The following is a 26,981-nucleotide window of genomic DNA, read 5'->3' as shown; positions in this document are numbered from 1 at the left end:
CCAATCCCCTCCCCTCTTGTCACCCCAGTCACCCTCTTTTCACCTATTTTCCCCACTTCCTGTTGTCACCTCATCCTCCTCTCCAAAAGGACACTGGCAGTGAATGGACCACAAAATCTGCATCTTCAAGGCCATCTTCAAACCTGCTGTCTCCCCTGACCCCACCGTGTGCACACTGCCTCAGCTGCCCTTCACACTCGGTTAGTCAATGTGGTGCAATAACATACTCCCTCATGTGATGTTTTGCCTTTTTTAAATGCCAGGCGTGCTGATTGTGATGGAGGTGTAGGTTTAAAATCCAGCTTGAGACGTTCTAAAGCTGCAAGTCTGGCGCCGAATGCATAATGCTCACCTACAGCAGCCCTCTATCTGTTCATACTAAGCAACACTATGTAACTGTATGCTTCTACATGTGTTTTTGCTCTGTAGCTGATTAAGAGTTGCCTAATCTAATCACATGGCTGGAGTTGACTAGGCTGCTCAGTCTAATCTACACTTTGTTTTGAAAGAGGGGGCATTCTTCACTTAGATGGCAGTTATATAAAATGCTGAAATGAAAGAATGCTTGTGCAGTATTGTCTACGATTTGCAGCCAGCTCCAGGAGGCTGAGTCTGCATGTGAACGCCAGCTCCACAATTGTTTGTTTGTCTGTGTGTGATTGAGAAAATAGATGAGTCAGTTGGAGTTTGCCCGCTCGCTGTCTTGGCAGTGAGGGACGACAGGAGAAGAATGTTGGCTGAAAGAAGGTAGCGAGTCGCAGCTGTTCAGAGTTAGCGACACTGGTGAGATTGTATGTGCAAAGAGACTGAGTGATGATTTTCCTAATGCTCACAGTAGTGGTTCTTTCTCTGTTCGCACCGGCCAGAAGGAGCTGTGGATAAAGCAGGTGCATCCAGGTAGAAGGAAACAAGCCTCTTTGGTGTGTTTGTCTGCCACGTTTTCATTTGCTCAGAAGTTGGACAAGCTGCCTTCGATACTTTTTACATTTCTAAGGCCTCTCATAATAAAGCACATAATGGAGGCTTCGTTTTCACTTGTAGAATGTGAGCTCTGTTCTAACTTTATTTCAGTAAATATTTTTGCCCACATGCTGGTGTGTATGTTTAAAGTTAACTTGCTGGAGCTGGTCCGCCCCACACATGTGCTGCACAGCCGTCCAGCCGTGGATCCATCCAGACAGGAGGAATGCAGCTGATATGAATGTTTGATATTTGCACATGGTTTCTATTCAAGAGAATAACTGTGAGCTACAAACCTTCAAATAACCTTTGCGGTGAACCAATCCTGAGCCAGGTTGTCTTTAATTTACACCGTAACAAAGGCTCAGGGGATATGAGAAAGGCTCGGACTCCACAGAATGCCATTAATTTGTGCTTGTGATTAAAATTAGGAGCCAGACGGATCTTGTGCGCATGCACGGGTGCATGTTCAGCATTCATTCTCAGGCCAAAGCATGTGTGATTGTTTGTATACCAGGGTCCTACTGGCCTTCTGCCATGTACTGTTGATTATGGTCCTAAGAGATTTATGATCCTACAGAAAAAGATTTTTCACCCTCTTTCCATTTCCTTTGTGGTCCCTTCCTTTATACAGGCCACTTACTGGGAAGGGTGGGGCATCTAACACCATGGATGAGGTGGAAGAGTGAATGAAAAGGATAAACAGGGTTAACGTAAATACGGGCAAAGAAGCAGATTGAGAGGTATTTGTAAACAGATTTAAAAACAAAGTCCACATGTTCATTAGAATAACTGCAATAAATAAGCTTAATCTTCCAATGGGATTTCAAGTTGATTCCAATCTGGATTTGTCTGACCTTTTTGTTTGTAATCCTAAAGCATGTCAACAGGGGCTGAGGCCACAAACAGAAGGGCTGAGAGTACACCCTGCACTTAGCCACATTCTAGTAGGAAATATCTACTGGCTGCCCAAGCTTTATGTTTGAGGCCTCCAGAGAAATTGTTGGCCTCATTAAAAGAAATCAGAAATGAGTTGTTCCCATGCTCTGACCTTAAGTAAGCCCTTTAGAGTGGGATTAAGTTCTTGCTGATATGAAAATTCTTGGCTGGCTAGTTATCTAGCTTGAAATCATCATTGTGTTGTATCTCATTATGCACCAGTAATTTATGCTAATGTTGAAATTAGAACATACAGCACTTGGATGGCCTACAAGGTGAATCATGACACTTTTTTAAAACCTTCTGTTATTGCAGAACAAATGCAAATGTTTAACCCAGTGCCATACGTCATCTTCACAAGTAAATCTTCTGCCGCTTTCAAAATGAAACCCCGATTTACAACAAAACATCTAGGAATTGAGAGTGCAAGTCAAGCTGCAAGATTTCTGATTCTAGGGCTGCAGCTAGTAATCAGTTTCATTATTGATTAATAGGTCAAAATGTGAGAAAAGATGTGAAAATATCAGTGTTCATCGAAGATTCTTGAATTGCTTCTTCTAGCAGCAAGTCCTTACATGGAGTGGTATTTTTGTGTGATTTGAATCAGTTAATTCCTTATCAAAGTACTTTTTTGACAAATAATTCCTGTATTCTTTGATGAAACACTTTGAATAGTCTCGGCTTCAACCTCCATGTCAGATTTTCTTGACATGCTGCAGCCTTTGCAGGTTATTACATTAAAGATAGTTACTGGAATAATGTGAACTAAAGTGTGGTTGTGTAATTTAAATGACTTCAAACCACCATTGGTGCGCTGCCGAACAGGACAACAGCTCTGTTTAAAATTTTTAGGCACTTTAGATGTTTATATTCTTATTCATAATGTTGGACAATCAAGGACACGTTTAGAACACCATAACCCAAAATATACAGCTAGAGTCATAAAGACCTATCTTCAGCAATGGGAAGAGCATGGAATCCTGCCACACAGAGTGAGGCCCCTGCAGAGACCTGATCTCAACATCATCAATCTGGGATTACATGACATGGCAGAAAAAGCTGAAATCTATAGCACAACTGTGGCAAGTTTTCCAAGATGCCTGCAACAACCTTGACATTAAAAAAAAATAAATAAATTGTATACAAGGGAATTGATGTTGTTTAGAGGCAAAATTTGTCAAGCCAAATATTTATTTCATTTTGTTTAAGTCTATCCATTAAGATTTTGGGTGTTTTTTTTCCTTTAGTGTGCTGTACATGTAAAATGTCAGTACATTTACAAAGCTCAAAGTGTATAACAAAGGGAGTTACTGTTTCCCACAGAAAACACTTGTTCTTACTTGCTGAAACACCTCATTTGTAACTGAGTCGTTTCTTCTGCAACTTATATGCGCTGTCATGCAATACATTTTCATAACACCTGCCGAGCGACAAGTTTGGCAAACCATCAAACATAGAAAGCTCAGCTTCCTAAAGTCTGACTATATTTCCTGACTAGAGCCACTTTTGCTAGAACTACATCTCTTTGCCTGTTCTATAATAAACGAGCTATGGCATGTAATCAATGATAAGCTAAGATGCAGGGTGAGAACAGATGCTGCAGCAATGTACAGTGTGAAAAGAATAATGCGTTTTTGAGCATTAAAGCATGTTCTAGTGGGCCTCAAAAGTAAAATTAGAAACCTGAAAATGCATGTAGAATAGGCTCTTTAATGCACTTTGGATGAGGTTAAAAGCTATTTTTGAAAAGCATGTTCATTTTGCTTTTAGTGCCTAAAACTTTGACACACTGCTGTGTATGCTTCAGACGCAGTGTATTGGTAAATGGGTCTCGGTTTAAGGAGCTTTTTAAAGGAGGGTCTGAGGCTGATGATGACTTTGGATGGATGGGAAGTTTTTAGGCAGATAAGCAGGGTTGGTAATTGATTAGTGTGGTGCAGAGGAAGCTTATAGTGATGTGAGCTCATGCTAACAGCTCAAGGCTTGCAGGATCCCTACTCTCTTCCTGAGAGTGCCTCTAAGCTGAGGCTGTAAGGAATGGAAGAGACAGCAGGGCAGGTTAGATTTACACTAATCCCACTGGGGAGATTGGGACAAAATTTTCTCCATGGATTCTTTTCTCCATCATCCCTCTTCCAGTCATCTGTATGTTCTTGGTTTGTCATTACTTCTTCTTTCCTTTTCTGTTAGACCTTTTTTGAGTTTTTTTAGATTTCCCTGTCTCACTTGGTTTGATGATGTGTGTGCGTGCGTGTGCATGTGCGTGTTTCCAGTACCTGCATGTGTTAGTTACCCCGAGAAGTCTAAATGTTGCCCTCTTCTTGGGTTGATTTAATGAGCTTATCCAGCAGCAGAGCTGGCAGCTATACTAATGCTCCTCAGAGGAGGAGAGATGCTTAACTGAGGGTGAGAGGAGAGGAAAATGATGGCATGGATGAGAAGTGCCCTTAGTTGGAGGAAGGAGAGAGGACGACAGAGGGGGAGAGATGCTGAGATGAGAGAGACTGACAGAGCAGCAGAGAAATAAAAATGCTACTGGCTTACAGAAGTATAAGTGAAGATAGTGGAAGAGGGAGCTTAAAGCTGCTGTTTGGAGGTGGAGAAAAGGCGGGGAAGAAGTTATTTCTTTCAGACGAGACGAGGATAAAAACGGCTGACTGCTGAGAGGCAATGCCTCGTTCGCAGCCTAAAGATTTTCCAGGGCTGCAGCAAACTCCGGTTAGTCACAAAGCACCTTGTTTGTGTAGATTCAGAGACTTAAAGAATTTGTTTGGAGAACATAGCTGACAGATAGAGGCTAAACATAGTGTAACGGCACAACAAGCTGCGAGTTAGATTGTGTACGAGAGTGTCAGGGAAAATTTGTCATCTTTTGATCATAAGTCTGCTAGACTGAAGGCCATGGCACCATGGGGCGGCTCCTCCCCCAAGAAGGAATGACATACTTTTCCACCTCTTTGGTCTGTTTTTCATCTTCTGTCTCACACTTGCTCTCTGTCTCTGTTGACCTTTCCTTACAGTAACTGTCTCGGTTTTCCCTCTCTCACCCCCCCATATCTTCACCCACTCCTCTTCCTTCCGCCTTACCTACTGTTCTCTCTTTCTGATCTGCCTCATGATCTCTTTTGTCCTCAGAAATCAAAGTCTGTCATTCACCCTCAGTGTCTTCAGGTTAGTTCTGTCACTGGAGTGCAACTGGAGATGTGTGTGTGAGAGGAAGCAGGAACAGTGAAGGACACAGCTTCTTCCTCTGAATCACACATCTGACTGATCTATTCAACTGCTCAGGATTTAAGAGATACTTTAGGTTATGGCTGTTTAATACTGGTTGCTGTCCATCCCTGTATGGTGAAATGTTTAGCTTACTGTTAGTTTGTACTGAGACAGATATTTTGCTTTTCGCTGGAGGTGTCTGAATTTGGCTTTGTGCTTTTCCCATTCCTTTTTTCATGTCTTCTCTGACCTTTTGCTCTACTACCTTATGTATCTCTCTCCACCTTGCTATATCTATTTTTCCCTCCTCTCTTTGTCCACCTCGGTCTCCCTCCCCTTCGTCCTCCCCTCTCTACCCTCACCCGCACCCGCAGAGTCACCTTATCTCTCTGCAGTCTGTCTGACTTATTTATCACTGCTCTGAAATATTAAAGAGTCTGCCGCATCTAGTCCTGAGGGGGAGTCCACGGCTTTTACTTACTGCACATGCATGTGCAAACATATAGACACGCAACATAAATCACAGAGTCCTCTGAAGATGGCACACAGTCTGCAGTGCCACACTGTGCACAAAGAGTTTCCTTTGGGTTCCTGGAGACTGACAAACTGCACAATGAGCTTTGACAAATTGTACTCCTTTTTGACCTTGTAGCTACATGTGTACTGTCAGAAAGACTTTTAACATGTGTGTTTGAGTGATTGCTAGTCAGCGGGACACATGGCAGTTCCAGGACACTAATTAGAATTAGTTGATCTTGGAGAACAAGGGAGTCCTGACTCATATGAACAAGTGGAATAACTGCTGTTGGTGGCACCATGGAAACTGAAGACTTTACTTAAGGGACTGAAAAAAGCTCAGAGTTTACTTAGTCACTACTTTATTCTACAAGAAGTAAGGGCGTCAGTCTGCTCCAGCTAAAGTCCTTCGTGGATAGCTAAACAGTGAATGAGATAGTTGGAACGGCCTGCCTGCATACCTTTCTGATGTCGATTTGGGGCGGCAGTTGGCAAGGTCTGTGGGGGTGAGACAACATGCTGGGTTTGAACTTTTCACTCAGACTACATCCATACTAATAAGCTCTCATTTTAAAACACAGACCTTATCCTATGCATGTATACCTAGCATCCACACTGCTCTAAAATGGAGAGTGTGGAAATGCTGCTGACTTTTATTTTGAAAACTCCAGTGTTGCCTTTTGGACGGGCTGATGCAGACACCAGTGTCTGCTTTCCGATTGTGTTTTAATTAGGATTACATTTTGTCTCCTAATTCATACCACTGGTGTCTCGTGATCTGTCTCTGGATGGAAACAAAGACATCAACCTTGACTACCTTTAGTTAATCCAATATGGATAACGAGCCTTGTTTACTTTGCTGTGTCAGCGAGCAGCTGTTATGCATTTAAGGAAATCTGTGGTCTCACTTTTCACCATTGCTGCTCTCCCTCTGTGGTACTTTTACAACTAAACAACCAACCACCTGCTTCACTTTAACACCAGCCTTCTCAGACACTTGAATGTTGGTTATGTGATCTGTGTATTCATGCGTGTTGGTTTGCATGGACATTGATACAGAAGATGTTCTTCTGGATGTTGATGGACTTTGCTTCAGAACAGCATTTCAAAATGAAAACTTATTAGTGTGAATGTTGCCTCAAACTCTAAAAAAAAATCTCTTCATACCATTGTTATTGCCAATTAAAACCAAATTTGGCCTCAAATTTCTGCTTTCTTTCTTGCAGGTGTCAGTATCAATTTAAAATTTGTTTTGTTAATAGTATATGATAAAGTCTAAGATTCTACAATTTAAAGGCATAAAATGTGCATCTTGAACCAGTATATTCTCACTTTTGCTGCTTATTATTGGTTGTTGCTAGAGGTACGGACCCGTATCCGTAGTCCACAGGCACTTTCCATTTGCCAATCAGATATGCGAGATCTACTACCCTTATTATTAGTCACCACAAACAATGCTTCTCATGTTCCTCGTTCTCCACTTCCTGCTTCCTTGTATGTTAAAGTCCCTGCCCCAAGTTTGACAAGCTTTCTCCATAAGAACACCTTATCTTTCTATAAAGATACTTGATTTCCCCCTCTTTTTTGAACGATTGTGGTGGTTGACACTCGCATACCTTGTTATTATGCAACGTTAGATTTTCTGGCTCCAAACTAAAGGAAAGATGCTGCTGATCTGTGAAGTCAGTTTTCATCTTGAGATCAGTCATTGCTTCAGAAACACTCGGGTGAGGTCACAGTTCTTACATGCATGCTGTCTCTTTTTGTCTTTTATGGTACATACTGCATAGGCAGCTTGATAGATGTGCATGGTCTATCTATGCACAAACAAACACACAGAGAAGGACAGTCTCACGCTGACTTTCTATTCTTAGCGGAGGTCCCTTGGGGTGGCAGTGGTGTCTAAGGCTGGGACTGGTAAGCAGGCCAAAGTGGAGTGGGTCTGCTCCATGATGGTGCTGCACCTGCTGTGGAAACTGGGCTGCCTTGAAGAACCGTGGCCCGACGCCTGCTGGCTCCGTCACAACGCCCACATCCCTTGTTCACCAGGCATCACAAAAAATGTACAAGCTGTCAGGAGCTTCCATACCAAAAGCGAACAAAAATGATTAGAAGCATTTTAATCCAAAATTCTTCCCTACGTGGGCAAGCTTATTCAGCGTATAAGCATCCAGTCAGTTTATTAGCTGGACCATACTGAAAGCGCAGTTTTTGGATGCTTTCCATGTGAAGCTTATTGAACGTGTCCAGCCCAAATGCCCGCAGTATAGTTTTGAGCTACATTTAAGATTGTTTTGGAAAATGGGCACTGGATTTGGTGTTTGGCTCCACATCCTGTCCTCATTATGTTGGAACTTGGCTGTACTGAAGTTTTGAACCATCATGGAGCAGTATGTGTCATCTTCCAACCTCATCATCTGTCATTAAACTATTTACCACTTAAATTAGCTTGACCTGAGGGAATTTGAAGTTGTATTTAAGCTATGAATAGAGGAAAATGAGCATCAGTGGGGGTCATAGAGCCAATGAGAATTTTGTAGTGTTGCTCTAGACTGTACCTGATTCAATCGCTACCTTGTTTTTTTTTGCAGATTGAAAAAAACGCTAGAAGACACAGTGATCCAGGATAAGATGTTATTTCTCAGAAATGCTCACAGACATCCACTGCCAGTATCTCTTCTGCCAGTGTGTAGGAAGGGATGGTTTTGCCTCCCACAAGCCTGTCACATAGACTGATGTGAGGCAGGCTCTAGCCCTGTCTCTGTCCTTGTATCTGGCGTGACTCACATGCTGAAAGTAGCTACTTCTCTCAAGTTTGCGCTTAATCACCCGCAGTCTGTATTGTTCCTGTATTCAGAGCCTCATCACGCAATGTCTTGAGATGCATAATAATCCTCATATCCAGAGTCTAATGTTTGGATCATGCAGTGGTCTATCCTCTCAGTGTGATGCATACCGGCGTACACTCAAAAAAGCTTTTATTTCTGTCGGTAAGCTTTATGAGAGCAGCAGGCAGCAGATGGAGTAGATGAGTATTGATTTTTATGAATGTCTGTATGTTTATCAGCAAGTGCATTTTTTTTTGTTTTTCTTGACACACACACACACACACACAAACAAGCGGTGCATTGATCTCTGTTTGTGTTTTTCTTTCTTCCCACTGATGAATGGGAACACAGAGCTAGGGAGGTGCCAGGAAGCCAGTGTTTGGACTAGAGAAGGAAAGTCAGATTTTCAGCTTTGCATATCGCTGAATTATCAAGGCAGCAGAGATTAGGATTAGTTGCATTATTTCATGAAGAACTGTGTGTGTACATACCTGCAGACATCATTGACATCGTTGGTGTAAAACTTGTATTTATGGCTGTCTTTAATTATGCTTTTTTTTTTCTGCCACTAATCAGACTGAGATAGAGGAGGCAGGCAGTAATTAACATGAAGAACGCAACATTTGTCTCCACAGTGACGACTATAGAAAGCAGGTGAGGTTAAGAAGGAGGTGGATGTAGATCATTGCGCTGGAAGGGTGTCAAGGAACAAGGCATGATCGTAAATGAGAAGGAAAAAAAGGTGATAAGAGAAGCAAGTTATAGCTGTGAGCTGTTTGCAGGTGAAACTGAAGATAGGCGAGCAAGGGATGACACCGGCAGACTGCAACGTTATTAAAATGAAGACCCTTCAGCTTATTCACACATTCATCTCCTGCAAAACAAATCAGCAGAAATCCAGGCGTCGCTCTGTTTCTTATTTATGGCTGCCCCAATTATAGGCCTACTGCCTGCTGCTTCTCAACGCGCTCTATGTGTATGGAAATGAGGTGCAAGTGCTTGTGAAATATGGAACAGCTACTTTGCACCATATGCCCACTGTTGGGTTATTTTTCATGACTTCAGTGTTGCTTAATTGAAAGAGTTGTTGTGCCAAAGAAGCCAGCTGTATGGAGATGAGACCAATCATGAATGGATGGACACAGGAAGGGATGAATGGAGTCCAGGAAGCTGTTGACTCAGGGTGGCGGAAGAAGCGCTTGGCACTTGGAGTGTGCTGCAGTGTGCCTTGTGGTGGCAAGTCTTTCAGAGTGAACACAACAGCCACGACTCAGTCTGCATCTCAATAATCATCAGGTGTCAGAAATTATTTCAAAAGCTGAAACAATAAGTTGATTATTCCATTAGTCAATATATTTTTTTAAAAAATAAGAGTTTATTATTGTTTCTGGAAGCTCAAAAAGCATTTCTTAAAATGTAAGAATATTTTCGCTTTGCCAAATTTCATATTACATTAAATATATAGGTAATCTTAATGGTAGTCTTTTTGCACTCTGGACATTCCAATCAGCATTTGCCATTATTTTTTTAAAACATTTTGTCAAATATATTATGTGAAGCTCATTTTAGGAATATAAGACAAAGAGGATTCAAAGAAAACATGTCCAGGCTAGCACAGTTCCATATTAGATGTTGGCTTGGATTGCTGTCCACCTTTGCTTGGAAGAACTAATAGAGGATAAAAGACAAGCTGGAGGAACAGTAGGCCATTGCAGTATGTTAACAGTTCCTTCCTTCCTTCCTTCCTTCCTTCCTTCCTTCCTTCCTTCCTTCCTTCCTTCCTTCCTTCCTTCCTTCCTTCCTTCCTTCCTTCCTTCCTTCCTTCCTTCCTTCCTCAGTGATTATCGTTTGATAAAACACTCACACACAGAGGTGGGAATCTGTAAACAGAAAACTTTGTTTGCTTTCTTCTCAAACTACAGCTTTGGTACCAACACTGAAAATTCTCTTATCTTGCATTTGCTTTTTTCATCTCTAAATCTTTGTGTTTCCTCCTCTGTAGATCTAACTGACAGTGCAAGACTTTGGTCTCCATCTCTGTTTATTTTTCTTTCATTTTCTCGCCATGCTCACGTTGCCTTTGTGCTTTGATAAGATAAGAGGAGGTATCAACCTGAAGAAACGGAGGGGGAGGCAAATAGAGAAGCATTGAGTTTTAGGTTCAAGTTTTGCATGATGATGGCGATGCACCTGCTATATAATCACCCTTTCAGTCAAAGCTGAGGAAAGTGAGGCTGAAAAGAACAAGAGCGAGGCTTCGCTGAGAGTGAGTGATGGTATCGCTTCATACACGTGCGCTGCGCTTGCAGTGAGAGAGAAATGCAAATTGATATTTCAGATTGGAGGAGCTGAATGGCTGCAACACACGTGTGTGTACGTGGGAGGGAAAGAGACCAAGAATGAGAGCAATGAGCCGTGAAGATGTAGGAGAAAAAGTCGGTGCGTGAAGATGACTAATGCACAATGACAAAAGTCCTGAGTCGTCTCTCCACCACTGGCACCTTAATAGCTTCCTACCCACAAAATGATGGTGAGGGACATTCGTATACCCGCTCTAATGAAGTTGATCAGCGTCCCTCTAAAAGTCTACTAATGTTGCGTCTTTGAGGAGAAATGTAGCTTCAGCTATGGTCTTTTAATTATTTACTGATTTCTTAATGCCTTTTCTTTAACTCAGAATGGGTTCAAGTTAATGTCTTTAATGGCTGAAGAAGGGCAGCTAAGGACTGACTGATAGTCCCTGTGTGTGTGTGTGTGTGTGTGTGTGTGTGTGTGTGTTCTTGTACTTGCTACATTGTGAGAACCATTTTCTGCATTTAACTATCAAAGTGAGGACATTTTTACAAAGTGAGGACATTTTGGCCGGTCCTCACTTTGAAACAGCCATGTTTGAGGGTGAAGACTTGTTTTTAGAGAACAGGTATGAATTGAGGTTTGGTTAGGGTTAGGGTAAGGATTAAGTTTAGGCAATCAGTTGTGATGGTTAAGGTTAGGGTAAGGCTCTAGGAAATGCATTACGCCTATGGATGTCCTCACTAAGATAGAAGTACAAACGTGTGTGTGTGTGTGTGTGTGTGTGTGTGTGTGTGTGTGTGTGTGTGTGTGTGTGTGTGTGTGTGTGTGTGTGTGTGTGTGTGTGTGTGTGTGTGTGTGTGTGTGTGTGTGTGTGTGTGTGTGTGTGTGTGTGTGTGTGTGTGTGTGTGTGTGTGTGTGTGTGTGTGTGCATAGATTTCAGCCACCTCATAAAAAGTCTTTTGCACAGATGCGATTAATCTACCAGGAGATCCGCTGTACCAATTAATCAACCGGGAAATGAGTGATAAGTTCCTTCAATCACAGGGGGAAAACACACACTCCATCTTTGACATCCATTTTAAATATATGTTTGTGTGTGTGCACATGGGGTGACAGACAGACACTAACATGGTTCATTAGCCTATGATGAAAGACCCTGCTGTGGCAGCTCTCAACAGTTCAGTGTTCACAGAGCTGTATGTGCATGTGGACGGTTAGCATTGTTTAGGAATGCATCACCACAGTATGAGAAAGGTGTGTGTGTGTGTGTGTCTACGTGTGCAATCACACTTGCAGGAAGAGAGGGGGCTGATGAAGCTTGCCACCCTGACTAGCGTATGAATATTTATGCAATTGATATATCAGTGTCTGCCAGAGAGCACAGGCTCCAGATAGCAGGAATACAAATAAGAACACTTGCCGTGTGTGTGTGTGTGTGTGTGTGTGTGTGTGTGTGTGTGTGTGTGTGTGTGTGTGTGTGTGTGTGTGTGTGTGTGTGTGTGTGTGTGTGTGTGTGTGTGTGTGTGTGTGTGTGTGTGTGTGTGTGTGTGTGTGTGTGTGTGTGTGTGTGTGTGTGTGTGTGTAGTGGTAGATTATAGGCCCGGGAGTACATGAGCAATTGGGAGGGTGTAAGATTGAGATAGATGTGTGTCAGTGAGAGAAAGAAAGGCGTAGCTGACATTTACTTAGCTCTTCTCCTCTAGGCTTTTTGTGCCCCACATTCAAAAGAGGGAGAATAACACTCAGTCTTGTTTTTTGAAACTTTTTCCTGCTGTCTTTACGTCTCAGATTCCTTCGCTATAGTTTGTGCTGTTTGTTCCAAGCAAACGGATGAAACAGCTCAGTGTGTGACCGTAAAGTGTGAGATGAAACACTGTGAAACTTTGAGAAGAAACTATAAAAGCAACAGATTTGTTAGTGAGTGCTCTGTCAGATGACTAGTCCAAACACACTGAGCTTGGTAATTCAGTTCAGTTTAATTCAATTCATTGCCATCAATAAAAATCATGTGACTGTAAACGGATACATTCACATATTTGTCTTTAAACACGTGCTTGTACATTCAAAGAGTCATTGTCCACTGTGATTCATATTCCAGTTAATACTGGCTTATATAAAAAAAACAATCTTCATCATGCATAATGCAGAGAAAGGGGAAACAAATCTTCAAAGTTACTTTAAAGTCTTCACAAGTTGCAGTGTTTACAGCTCCAAATCCTACCCACAGCTCAGCAACAAAATACTTGTTAGAGAAACACCAAAACATTGGCCACTAATGACTGTAACTTGGGGATGTACCCACTTAATTTAATAATTCAGACTACTGAAGCCTCATTAACTTTAGCTGAACTGAATAAAGACTAGATTTTGTCCCCATTACTTCCGTTGAAATTGGATTTGGAAGATGGACATGAAAAAATGTGAATCCATCCTTTAGATCTGATTGAAGTTGTGGGATTGGGATTTATTTTATGTATGATATTGCTTAAAATGTTTAGATACTGGTGGCAGTGTGGTTCTTAGTTTGCCGTGCACCTGCCAAAGGAATATTTCTCGGATTCAAATGTAAAACTTTTACAAGATCTTTTTTTTTTCTAGTCTGGTTCCACACTAAATCAGTACCCACGTCTTCAAAAAATTGTCTTCTTTTCTGTAATAAAACGTTGGTGTTTTAGACAAATTATTTCAATCATTTCTTATAAAATTAAATATATATGACCTATATGTGAGAGCTCCAACGTAAACCCCTTAGAATCGGCTGATTCCTATGCACAATACCCCTATACTATATTTAATGAATAAAATATTTAATATTTGCCAAGTTACATGCTCTCAAAGTACATTAGGGAGGGTTGAAGTTTTGCACCTTTGAATTTGTGTTACTTTTTCCAACGTTGTTAAGCCCACTGCAGGAGATAGCCATATTTTCCAGGATGGAAAACAAATTTGAGGTATGTTTCAAAACTACAACTACAGATCGATTTTATGTCCATTCCATGTCGTCTCAGAAAGTTATTTCAGCTCACAGAAAGAATCATGGCTAAAAGATGAGCCTGGTATCAAAATGTAAGTTAAAAAAGACCTTTTAAATGCTGTAACTTACTTTGATCAAAAACCTATCCCTCATGGTGGTGTGACTCTTGAACGATCACCCAAAACTTAAGCTTTCTACATTAAATTATCCTGAAACAGATTCTGCATACCAGTGGTTGATTCTATTACTCTGTCAAACTTGTTAGGCTGGTGCAGTTTTGCCACTGAATCTGTGTTACATCCCATGATACTCAAAGTTGGTTATAGAAAAAAAAATCATACTTAACTATAATAAGATTTTGGCTTTAGATTGTGTCACTTGCAATTGGTGTAAAATTGATTTCTTGCAGTTTTTAAACACAGCTCAAATGTATTTCTATCCCCTGCACGTATGAAGGTATGCTGGAAAAATAACATGAATTATAAACTGAAATTTGGACTCATCCAAACAAGCAGGGACCTGTAACTTACAGAATGAACTTAAAATCTTGCATAGCTTCATTACATATATATTAAAATTAGTGGACATAAAAAAGTCCAGTTGATTCTGAGGAGATCAGGTGGGATTTCATGGAATGCCCCTTCAGTCTGGTTATAGTTCTGACTGTGAAATGTAATTTGATCTAAACACAAGTAGTCATGGTTAAATGTTAGTAATTACCAATACTATTTTCATGATTCAGTATCTATATGCAGAGATAAGAGGTGTGAGAAATGAATTGTGCGCCACAGAAGGTTACATTGACTTACTGCTTCATACACTTGAACCTCTCAGCTCAAATTAAGATGAAACAAGTGCCCCTAAACACAAGTTTATTTGTAGAGAACTTGGTTTTAAAAGATCTATGCAATTAAATTTAAGCTTAATGCGAGTCAGTAAACATGAAAAAATACCAACTATAAAGTCAATAACAGCAAAAAAGACACAACTAGAAAAACAAGAAGACACCTTTTTACCTCTGCATATAAAGAGCATTGCTGCTTATTAGTGTGATATAAGTAAACTCCCCAGGGTATTTTTTTCCTTTACTGCAAAGCGAAAGGGAAAATGAAGACAAGCAAATGTCAGCATTATACTCCACACACAGAAATCGTGCCGAAGCGTGTATATAAATAGACCAGAGGTAGGTGTTGGGGTCTGAAGGACAAATGCAATTCTAATAGAAGCCAAAGGACAAGCCTATGGAGATACCAGGCATCTATATTTGATTAGTTTCTCTTCTCTTCTCTTCTCTTCTCTTCTCTTCTCTTCTCTTCTCTTCTCTTCTCTTCTCTTCTCTTCTCTTCTCTTCTCTTCTCTTCTCTTCTCTTCTCTTCTCGTCTCTTCTCTTCTCTTCTCTTCTCTTCTCTTCGATCAGCCTTGAACAGTTTGTATGTATTCAGTATAAATACATATAAATGTACTTCACAAACTTTCGGTTCCTAACAGTGCTGACTCTGTCCTCACCAAAAGGACATCTGTGAGCGGATGGATATGTGAGAAGTGCTTAGCCAAACCCTCTGGGTCCTGAACAGAAACAGTCATCGTTCTGGCCTTACAGCTGTTCATTTAGGAAAGTTGCGAATTTGCAATAATTTAGTCTGCTTCCTGTCATAATTCTACTTAATAAGCATTTGACTAAACAGTCTTTTCTGTGATTTGGCGTTATTAAGAGCTTGTCAATGTGCTGATGCTTTAACATTTACAGTAATGTGACTCGATATCAATACTGAACAGAATGTCTCCATTTGTCACTATATTCAGCAAGTTATTATTATTGCCTTTAATTGTTGCAACTAACAGTTATGTTCATTGTTAATTACTCTGATTTCTTTTAATAATGAAGTTTTTGTTAAGCACATTATCTTTAAATTACTATTTTTTTTCCGACGCCATCATATTTGAGAGTTTTGCATAAAACCACAAATTAATCTGAGATTTTTTCTTGGTTAGATTAAAGTATGTTGTAAAAGACTATCAGAATTACCAAAAGCCCAAATTGATTTCAGTACAATCGTGTTGTCCATCCATACAAAAACCAACAAATCAGAACAGACAAACATCTTGCTTGATAACTGACTTGTTAAATATTTCTTGGTCATTAAATCACTGATTACTGGATTGTCTATTTCGACAGTAATATACTGATGATAATAATCTGATCGAATAATGTTCCCTCAGAACCGAATATTTTCTTTGCTCCTGTCACATTTATATTTACTGTGGGCTCATTTATTGCTGCCAAACAAAAAGACCTCTATGAAAGCAGCACAAACATGCCGAGAAATACAGGGAACTCAAAAATGTCTTTTGTGCAGCATGGCACATTTATAGCACAGTAAATCATAAAAACAAAAAATGTTGAATTTTTGGGATTTCTATTTTTAAGGTAGGTTTTTATAAAATTTAAAATCACAGAATCAGCATTCCAAATGCACACAGGAGTTATCAATACTGAGAAAAATGTAGACTCCACGTATTAACAATATTTTACTACTTACAATTTGAAATTTATTTCCAGACAGCCTACAATTCAGGCTAGTTCAGCCAAAAACTCTGAATTTTTGTCCTATGATTGGTGATCACAGTTGCACCGAGGAGCATGTGATTTCTTTCCTTTCTATAGAATCTGATTAGAGGAAATGGTTTGTATTTGGCATTTAAAAAGAAACCTCTAGAATACAGCAATTTTAATGTAACTATCTAAATTTTAAGCTTCGATTTGCAACATTTTCTCAGGAAAAAAGCTTGTCATGATCTGTCAAACCCACTGGGGAGTTTTGTGGTTCATAGGGTTAATCTGCTGATTATTTTGTGGTTTGATCTGCTCCATCTTTGCTTCTTTTGTCCAGCTGTATAACAAACAATACTGAGTGTACTATACTTTAGATCCTTAACAATGCATTAACATCTTCTAGCTTGAGACTGATGAAAGTGTGTCCAGCTCTCCTAATATGCAGTGCATTGATCACTAATGTGCCATCATGTTATAGATATGCAAAGTGTATTGATTTGGATTGAAACATGGCAATTGATGGTCTAAGCAGCAGCATGCTTGTTTTCTGTCAGCTAATTAATGAATCTACTAATAATTTCTGCTCTGCAATGATCAATAAACTAGCGTCACGTAACATAATAAGAACTATGTCCTGATGCAGTTCTATTAATAAGACAGATCGGACTATCATTCTTGGCATATAATGCCTGAGCTTGCACTAAGCAATCAATAAGGCATTTTGCCTGCCTTAAAGACAGAGATTCATCTGTGCAGCAGAAATGGTGACCCTGCAACTTGGTGACATTGCTGCATTTATTTCTGCAGCTTTCTCTTTTCGGCTACAATGATCAGAGCGTAGTTTCCCAAACAAACCTGGAACAATCTGTGAGAAGTCTCTGCTGCTTAGTATTGTAGAAGGAATGTGTAATATTTATTCAGAGTTGTCCTTTGTTTTCTTGCAGCAGTAGTAAAAGCGTGGGATTATGTGTGGTTGTTGCTTGCTGTTGATAATAATAGACCTGCTGCAGGTGGAGGATGAGAAAAGTAGCCACAGCACAGTCAGTGCTGCTTTCTCACTGTAATGTATGTATACCCCTCCTTCCCTCTAATCAGGGCTGAACTGCTGCTGATAACATCTTTCTTTACTTGTAGAAAATGAGCTACCCATCCAGTAATGTCTGCTTTTCATAAAACATCACTTCAGTGCTATTTGTGGTCAGTCATGGCCTCTTCTAGTTATATGCTGCTGTTGAAAGTTGAATGAAAGAACACACACACACACACACACACACACACACACACACACACACACACACACACACACACACACACACACACACACACACACACACACACTCAAAAAGTCTTTATTCTGTGCAATGCAGCTGTATGACAAAAGCATAAGAATTAGGTCCCAAGTGTTGGTAAGCACAACCAGTGTGTTTGTGTGTTTTTTAATCAGTCCCACACCTCCAAGAAATTTGGAAGCACATCTGAGCTGGAAGTGATTCTCTATGCTCATTTGTCCCCCCTTCTCTCTTTCTGTTCATTTTTCTCACCTGAATGCACATCTAAAATGGTTTTATCACCTCCGCTCTCTTCCTCTCACCTCCTCATTTCATTTTTTATTTTTTTTGCTTTCATCACTCTCACACCCTCACTGTGGTGTTTATGGCCCATGCTGATTTATGCCAGTTGGAGTTATTCTAATTGCCACCTCTCTGCTCAGTGAGACAGGCATATGTGATGTGTGGAGCACCCAGGTCAAAAGTAATAACTGTTTCTGTCTGTGTCTTTCTGTGACATATACAAGCATCAGTATCAGCAGCTCATGTACATAGCATGAAGCTATGCCTTTGTAATACCATCTCTTAGCATGCAGATCCATGCTGAGTATTACCCAAGAATTTACGGGGCTGTAATACTTAACGGCTGGGATTACATTTCATTGGTGCCATATTTACACGGTGGCAGCTGTTGGTGTGTTTGTGCAGTGTTTAGCATGTGTTGTTGCATGTATGTTGAAGAACGCAGCAAACTGCAAGTCTGACTGTTATTTACGGCCATGCTGGAGATGCGTGAGCATCAGCGCCTCTGGACTTATCGACTCAACATTTCCAATGATCTTCATTTGTTTGCTGTAGGTCTGCAGTGTTCCCGCTGGTATCTGGTGAATGTAGGAGGAAAACAATGTTACTCACACATAAAAGCAGATACACTGGTCAGATATTATTGACCGAGTTTGCCATTGTGAATTTGTGTCAGCCGATAAGTAATAAAAAGTTTCAATTAAGCTATATCAAAGATGTGTTTGCAGTCATTTATAGGAAGCATTGTCCTTCAATGATCCAGCCATTGTCTGTCACGTTTTTCCTATCTAGCTAGGTCATTCATTCTGCAGCGCAGCAGTAGAGTGGTATGTGGACAGAGGAGATGTGGCAGACAATGAGTCCAGAGATACAGAAGATAAAGTAAAACTAATGTTCCCAGCTGGATTCAAACGAGGTTCTTCTCTAATCTGTTGATCCGTTGATCAACTTGCCTTTTTCCAGGCAGTTGCCAGTCAATCAGACTATCTTCAGTGATAAGGCACATTCTGGACAGGTTACTGGAATTCCAAGTGATGTATACTCGCAAGCTTCTAATAAGACAGTTCAAACATAAACGGTGAAATATGTTCAATTGTAAAGACAATATAAATTCTAAGACAGTGGTGGAGAGTAAATGAACTGGCTATAAGCATTCTGTCTTTTCAATATAGCACCTCTAGACATTGTAAAATTGATGTCTGAAATTGCTCTCTTACTAAATCAGCTGAATGCCAGATTTTATAAATACTTTGTTTCCTTGACAACTAAGGAAGCAAGTAAGCACCGTTGAAGACCTTGAGATGCAATTGAAATCTGTGGAAAAAGCTAGTGAGTGGACCAGAGAGTTGCTGCTTTTCAGATGCTTAGGTGTAGTTTATTTCCAAAGTGTAAAGGTCTCACATTGTGTCCCACTTTTACAAATTAATGACAGTCTCACATGTCCCCACAATGTGTCTTTCAATTTTTCTGCATTAATTAGTCTAACAGTCATTTTACCAGGACCGTATAATGCCTGGTTTTATCCCTGTTTTATACAGACTGTTTCCATGTCTGTAGCTTTAAATCTAGCAGCCTATGCCACCTTTATGAAGAAGACTCTCTCTACATGGAGCCAAACAGCTGACTGCCCAGTAACCAACACAGACCTGAATGAGTCCGTGAGACCCAGACTTTCTGTCAGTGCTAACTTTCTCTCTAAACAATTATTTCATATATAAATATCACCAAATTTACAGCTCAGCCGTTCTTTTTACTCTGTGTGTACAGTGAGGTTGTCAGACAATGTTACGGTTACAAAATCAGTAGTTTTGTGGGGCAGAGGAGTGGCTTGAAAATGGTTCTGAAATGGTTGCTGGTTAACATGTTGTCTTAATGGGCTGCTGCTGTCCATGCCAGATTCAGGAAGAAGACTTTCTCTGCATCTATGATTGACAGCGTCCAGCAACACAGCTGACTAAGATTTGAATGAGTGTGTGAAACTAGGACAATACTGGGACCATGGATGCATAAAAATGTCCTACTTTGTCCATATGTTGATCACAAAAAACTTTTGGGATCCTCAACAAACAGTGAAATTAACAAAATTAATATCAGCTGTATCGGATTTTTGAAACCTCTCAAATATCAATGTCAGCATCATCAGTAAATATCCTGTATCGCTCAGGCTGTAAGACAAGCAGTAGCAATCCGTGCATGCTTCAGCAGTCATATGATATCACAGAGTCTCAGAAATGATGCCGAGTTTTCTTTCTATAAACTAAACATCATTATTGAGTCGGTCGTGCTACCTTTTACTACCAGGTAAGGCTATTGGAAGCTATAGATCAACCGGGCGGCCTCCTAATAGACTGTTTAGGTTTGTTATGAGTTTTCTCCTCCTCCAATGGGCCTGACTGTCACAGGAAGGACACACAGGGAGATCTCACTCCAAGATGTGTGTGTTGCGAGCAGAGAGGCAGACTGATGACTGAGTCCATTCGCTTCCTGAATGCGAATCGCCTCCGTAATAGTTCCCTTCATTTTATGAGCAAGATCAGTCTGTGTTTGTGTGACTGAGTGTGTACCTGTCTGTTTGTGTGTGTTTAGAGTGGTAGATTCGGAGTTGCTGGACGGTCACCTTTGCAGTAAAGCCTGCTTTATTGGAAAGCGAGATGAGCCAACAACCTGCGGTCTGTTGTCCTCACGAGCAGGTCTTTGCCTGTTGCTACAAGTTTTTAGGGAACTTCCAGTGAGGTGGCACAGATGTTTGGCCAATCGGAGCCTTTGGCAGGTGTAACCATGGCTACCAGATGTTCTTATCATACCAGTCTTACACTTCTCATTCTCTCACAGTAAGAGAGAAAAGAGCTGAGGCTGACTGTGTTCAGCCAAGAGGCAGTATTTCATGTAGATCTCTCTCTTTCTCTCTGTGAAGGCTGAAGGCACTGAAGCATTTCCTGCCACTTTTAATGGACTTCTATTCAACTTTCTAGTCCTCATCCACTTTTATAGCTCTGCCTTTTGCCTCAGAAATCCTCATTCACTTTACAGAAGCCATTTCTGTCCTCTTTACACTGTCAGCCATGCAGCACGCTGTTGGCCATTACGTATACCCTCTGAGACTGGTATTTGAATATGAATGTTGCTCTGAGTGGTTTATTTTTGAATCATTCTTGAGCTCAAGTTGTGTTTATGTAGATGTGTATGAGCTTTGTCGGTCTCTAAAGGAGATTTGAAGTTCGCAGCACCATCGCCTGCTCCAGACCTTCATCACTCTGTCTCTCCCTCCCTGAGCCCATCTGTGCTCAGAATGTTTGTTGTGGTTTTGGGTAAGATTTAATGGCTGGAAGAGTGAAATAGTTTTGGGATGCCGGGGTAAAACTGGGCACAAGGGGGTGTTTTCAAGGCCACACAAACACTTCCAATCTGGCTCCAGGCTCACACTGCACAGGAAGCAAGTTACCCAATTTTATACTTTAATTTAAAATAGTTTTGCTCTTTATTACTTACTGATTTGTTCCCTTTTTCTAAGCTAACATGAAAACTGTTAAAATAATTTGTAAAAAAACCATCTTTAAGCTCCGGCTGCTTTTTTCTACATCAACCACATCTCATGGTGTTCAACAGTAGATGGAGTTTCCTTAAGCTTTTAGGTAGAAAAAGTGAAATGGATCCACAAATTGATTTCTAGTGGAGCTGCGTGAGATGACTTTAGAGTTGTCTTAAATGTGAAGCACATGCAGACTCTATCTATTGAAGAAATGCAATGTGGTTGAAACTTCTGGAGAAAACCATTGAGCTTTATGGTTGTTTTGATTTCTTTTCTTTTTTTTGTGGCAAGCTTTTTCCGAGGTGAAAATTGAATTTACCGCCTCAGTTGAGAAGGTTATGTTTTAAAGTGCAGAAAGAAGTAGACTTATAAATGGTAGTTACAAAACATTATTACCACAGGGTCGCTGTTCTGGGGCTGTCCGTTGTATTACAAGGTTATCCTCAAGTTTTCCAGTTGTCATGGAGGTATGAATGTTCAAGTAAGCATTTTTCCAAGCACTTAAATTAACTTTTTGACTGATTTCCAACACAGCTCTGAAATGAATCTTGGGGTGAAATTTGTGTCAAGAACTCATTTTAACTCTCAACCTTTCAAATAATGAGTGCCTTATGTGTGTGCTTGAGTGTCAATGTGTTTTTAACCCCATGCTGTTCACATTCCTCTTATGTATGAATGAGAGGGAATCTATTTATGCGACACTGACAGCATTGTACCAAGCTGACACGCACACAAACACACACCCTCTCCCACTTCCAACCTGTATTTGACAAAGCCTTGGCACATATAAAGCTCAGGTGTGAGATAATGAAATTAGGGCTTCATGCTCATGTTCTGCAAGCCCCTGTGGACACACTGAGCTCTGCAATGTCATCCGGAGGAGAAACATGCTACACCTCAGTGGACACACATGTGTTCCAACACAGCAGCAGCCCTCTTTCCTCCCTGTGAATATTTTTCTTGTTAATTCATGGTAAACAAAAATAGAACATTAAGTCCACAAACATTTCATTGCTTGTTATACTGGGTTTGGAAATTGCCTCACTCTCACAGTCACACTGTGATTGATTTTTTTTATTGCAATTTAAATCTTGCAGATTGAAAAATAAAACAACAAATGGAAATATTGTGAAATGCTATGTCTCCAGACTTCTTAGTATCCACTGCTTTCTCTGTATTCCATTGCTTTGATGGGTTTTCTGTCACTTATCTCAGGCTCTGTCTTTAAGCTGGAGTCTCCCTTTTGCTTTAATGATGTGCTTGAGTGATGCTAATGAATGGTTCTTACACCACTCCCCAGTTTCACCCCCTCCATTCCCTTTCTTCCGCTTCTCTCCATCTGCATGCTTGATCTGTCAGAGAAAGAGATTTTTCTACTTCAGTTACGAAACTCCCTCAGGGTGATTCTAAAGGAAAACTCGGATGACTTTCCTCATTTCTGCTGGCCTCGCGTTTTGATGGATGGAAATGTTTAGAAGGCCCGACTATTTCTGGTGGATTGTGCATCTGAGTGGCTCGCAGTTAGTAGTCAGGAGGGAGTGTTTGGGTAACAGGGTGGATGATGCAAAGTGTGTAGGTGGTCCTGTTGAGATAGGAGGTTGTGTGTGTGGTTGTGTGTGCTTACTGTACACATACGTTTTTGTGCATGCATGTGTGGTGCATGTGAAGTCTGGTGTGAAGGGGAGCGCAATGTGATGCTCTGCACCGCCATGACTGATTGCTCTGGAGCTAAGTCTCCTGTGTTGAGACTGGCAGCCATAATAATAATTTTCTCCAATGCAAAACTGTATTTTTATATAATAAGATGTTAAATTGCTTCTTGATAGATCAGTGAGTTGAGCAAACAAAAATGGCAAACATCTGCTTATTCCGTTCTCTCAAATTGCTTTATGTAATTTAAATTAGAATCAGTCAGATAAAAACAACAGTTTGTAGACTTGTGAAAGAAATCTTATACTACTCAGTTGATTGATTTGAAAAAGAAATTGAACATTACTGATAATGAAAATAAATGTTTAATCGCTGTCCTGTTTGCACTAGCTCATGTTTTGTTTTTAACAGTGATTTAAATAACTTTGAGTAAAGTGCAAAAACTAGAGACACTTTAGCTGGTGAGTTCTGGTTGGAGAATCAGTGCTGTTTTATTGACAAAGTGTAGCCACCCTAAATACTTAAATTATTGAATACGATATGAAGTTATTCAGTGGCATTACTTTTGAAGGGTTCCTAACTTTTCTTCCACTGGCTAAAACTTCTGCACACTACTGTGTGTATGATATGGAATTATGTGTAGTGACAAACCCACAGATACTTCAGACTCTACTGCATTTTCCCCTCAGCTCTACATAACTTTTTCAGCTCACTGCATTGTTTTATGCTCTTTACATTTTGGCTGATTTCTTACTGCTCTCTAAGCATTGTTTCAATTTTGGCAGAATGCCTTCAGTTTGACAGGTGAAAGCCTAAACGGAGATGGGAAAAGGCAGAGAGAGCGAGCGAGAGAGAGAAAGTAAGACATGCAGCAGAGATCTTGTGGCCAGGAATCAAAATGTGAATGTTGCAGTTATGTGGTATACAACAAAACCACGAGGCCACCAGATATCCAGAAATGTTGTTGAAGCCTTCAGCAAAGAGCTATTTTCGCTGAGAAAGCTCTAAACTTGTTGCCCAAACTCTAGACGGACAAAGTTACAAACTGACTGGTGAACGCTGAAAGTAAAAGGTGAATAAATATTCAAACATTTGACTTGCAATCATCAAACACAATAGCTTCATCTTATTGCACCAGTTGTCACTTTTTGGTTCCACTTCAGCATAATTGTAATGCATGAAGATACACTGAAGGAAATACATTTGTGTACACCTGAGGTGGATTTTGTTTATTGTGCATCAGTGTGAAATTGTCCTTTAACTTGTGTTCATTGTTGTGTGAACATAAAAACAGGATGTGTGTACCTTGATAAAAGCTGAAGTGGTTAAATTCAAATGAAGGTGTTTAAGTTGAAATAAACCTTTGTTCTGGTGGTCTTCATTAAAATATTAAAGTAGCTATTTAAAGACATGCCCTGGATGTCTCCTCCATCTTCCCCATAAAAAAATGAAAACTCTTTTGAATATTCTGCACTATATCTGCCATGATGCCACTTTATCTCATGATCGTGTTTACATTTCACTTAGTTATGGCTTTTCATAGTTCTTTTTTGTTGCTTTGTTCTAGTTTTGCTTACTTTGTTCTTAGTTTACCTCATTTTTGCTTTTTAGTTCTTAATTTACATAGTTTTTGCCTTTTTAAATCTCATTTTGTACATTATATTTCTAAATGTGTATTATATTTTTATCTCGAAACCTTGTGTTTATTTAATGTCTGCTGTTGCACAAAGAGAGAGTGACGTGATTTACTTTGACTATGACTTATGTATAATAGTTGATCAACAGCAAATATGGAAGTGCACCAACATGGATGTAAATGATGCACAATTTAAAATAATCCTGTCGTGTTGTGGATTGTATTTTCATTAATTTGTTTCTTTCATTTTCCACACAACCAGATAGACTCATCTTCATCACCTGCCCACCGCACTTTTAGTTGAAACACTTTATTTTCTTTACTGCTCAGAGAGAGTTTTAGTTCTTGACCCCTCTGTCTCTCTTTCAGCTTGGATAGCTTTCCTCCAGGTAGCCTTGTTTACCCCTTCTATTCTGCATTACTTCATTGTGCTCTTATGCCGTTCACTGGTGTTATGGCCTTCACTTTGCTTCCTCATTTTTTTTACTATCCTTGATCCCTGTCTTGATCCCTCATCTCACATTCTTCATCCCCACCCATCCCTGCTATCTCTCCCCTCATCCTCCTTTCATCCCCTAAGCTGGTGTTGGATATGCCAGGCTGGTTAGCCAGCAGGTCAGATGATCAGATAGTCAAGACTTGGCTTCTCTTTCCCACTGACTGGTTGATGCATGTGCAGTCAAATACTTCGAAGGAATGTAGCCAGAGAAAGGTTTTGTGACCCAAGTTCTTTGTTAGGGGGAAGGCACACAATTGAACTGCTTGGTAATTGGCACAGTAAAACTCAAGAAGACAAAAGACTTCCTGTTCTATTGGTGACCTTTGAACTCGTTTTGTGACTCCTGCTCGCTGCATGGTGATCGAAGGATGAAAGTATGTCAACAGTGATTTGTTGTCAGGCAAGAAGGAGGACAAAGAGGGAAAGAGATGAAGAAAAGATGGTTGGTGATTGTGTAGTGAACGTTACCATGGGACTGTGGGAAATTGAAAATGAGAGACAGAAAGACGGACTCATACACATCCATAACTGAAAAACAGTGGGAGTGTTTGGGTTTCACTGGAGAAGATAGGGAGGAGATTGACAAAGCTTGCAGAGGAAAGCTTCAACAACGCAGACAAGATGGAACAAGAGAGGAGTTAGATGAATTGTTTTCATGCGTAGAGAAAAAGCAGAGGAGGCAGGGTTATCTGAGTCCTTGAAAGCAATTTCCCAGAGCAGAATGAGATATAGATGGAGAGTCAGGAAGAGAGGGAGGTATAGATAGGAGTGGGAAGGCTAAATGGGGACAGTGTATAAGCACTTGAGACATCGGGTTCATATGTGGATCTCTGTCATATGACCTCAAATCTTTATATTCAGTAGCTAGGAAATTGCAAACTTTTTCACCCCTGTGGCCTCTGTATTTAGTGTTTTTCAACCCCTTGCTTTTGCTTTATTCGCAGATGTCAGACTTTCTGCAAGTGAAATCCATGTATGAAACATGAGCTTTATGAATCTGGGATGATGCACATCAGTGTCATGTCAGCAATACATTATCTGACATTTGTACTTTATGACCTTCAGCCGACGAGTCTTCCTCGAGCCCTGAGCCTGGGGAGGTCGGCATTATTTTGCTGTGAACCAGCACTGGGAATGTGTGAAAACAGGGTTAGTTTGTGTCATCTGTAGAGCAGAATAGGCAGAGGTGAGGATACAGTTTCTCTAGCTCAGCTCTATCCCACAGCGGGAGCTTGTTTGATTGGCGATGCACTTTCTCTTTCTTTATCGCTGCTTATCTGTGATTTATCTGATACAGCAAGGCAGAAAGGACGAGCAGGTTATTGCTACTGTAGCCCGCTGTTTATGCTTCTTGCCAAAGACACTGTGTGGATGTGTACAGTTATATAAAAGTAGATTGGAGCTATACTGCAATATTCTGTGTCAAAAATATATGAAAAGCTTTTAAGACATTTTAGAAAATAAACCTTTCCACTCTCTTGCTGCTAGCTGCCTACATGGCAACCTCAAGGCTATGACAAGATTTTAGATTTCAGAGTTATTGGCCCAGATGAGGAGTAATCCCAGCACATATCACCTCACCGGACCACTACGTGTCATTTCTACATCCTGGGTTCTGCAAGATTTACACAAAAATTATAAAATGATAATTTGTCAGATTTAAAGGTGCCGGCTGATAGATTTTTGTTTAATTTGACAAAGAGCCCAGCTACCCTTTCTCCCCTTGCTTCCCGTGTTGAAGCTAAGCAAACACTGTGCAAATCTAACTTGAAGAATATGAATTAATTTATTGCCTAAAATGTCAGAATGTTTGTTCA

General features: G+C 40.4%; 1 protein-coding gene across 1 annotated transcript in view; it reads left to right on the top strand.

The window, feature by feature from the left end:
• ppm1lb (protein phosphatase, Mg2+/Mn2+ dependent, 1Lb) overlaps positions 1–26,981 on the top strand; it is a 56,899-nt gene that overhangs the window by 7,561 nt on the left and 22,357 nt on the right. The gene's annotated exons all lie outside the window — the stretch shown is intronic.

Source organism: Acanthochromis polyacanthus, chromosome 13, assembly GCF_021347895.1.
Source record: "Acanthochromis polyacanthus isolate Apoly-LR-REF ecotype Palm Island chromosome 13, KAUST_Apoly_ChrSc, whole genome shotgun sequence".
NCBI classification, from domain to species: Eukaryota; Metazoa; Chordata; class Actinopteri; family Pomacentridae; genus Acanthochromis; species Acanthochromis polyacanthus.
Note: the sequence above shows the minus strand (reverse complement) of the source record. Positions and strands in the feature narration are given on the sequence as shown.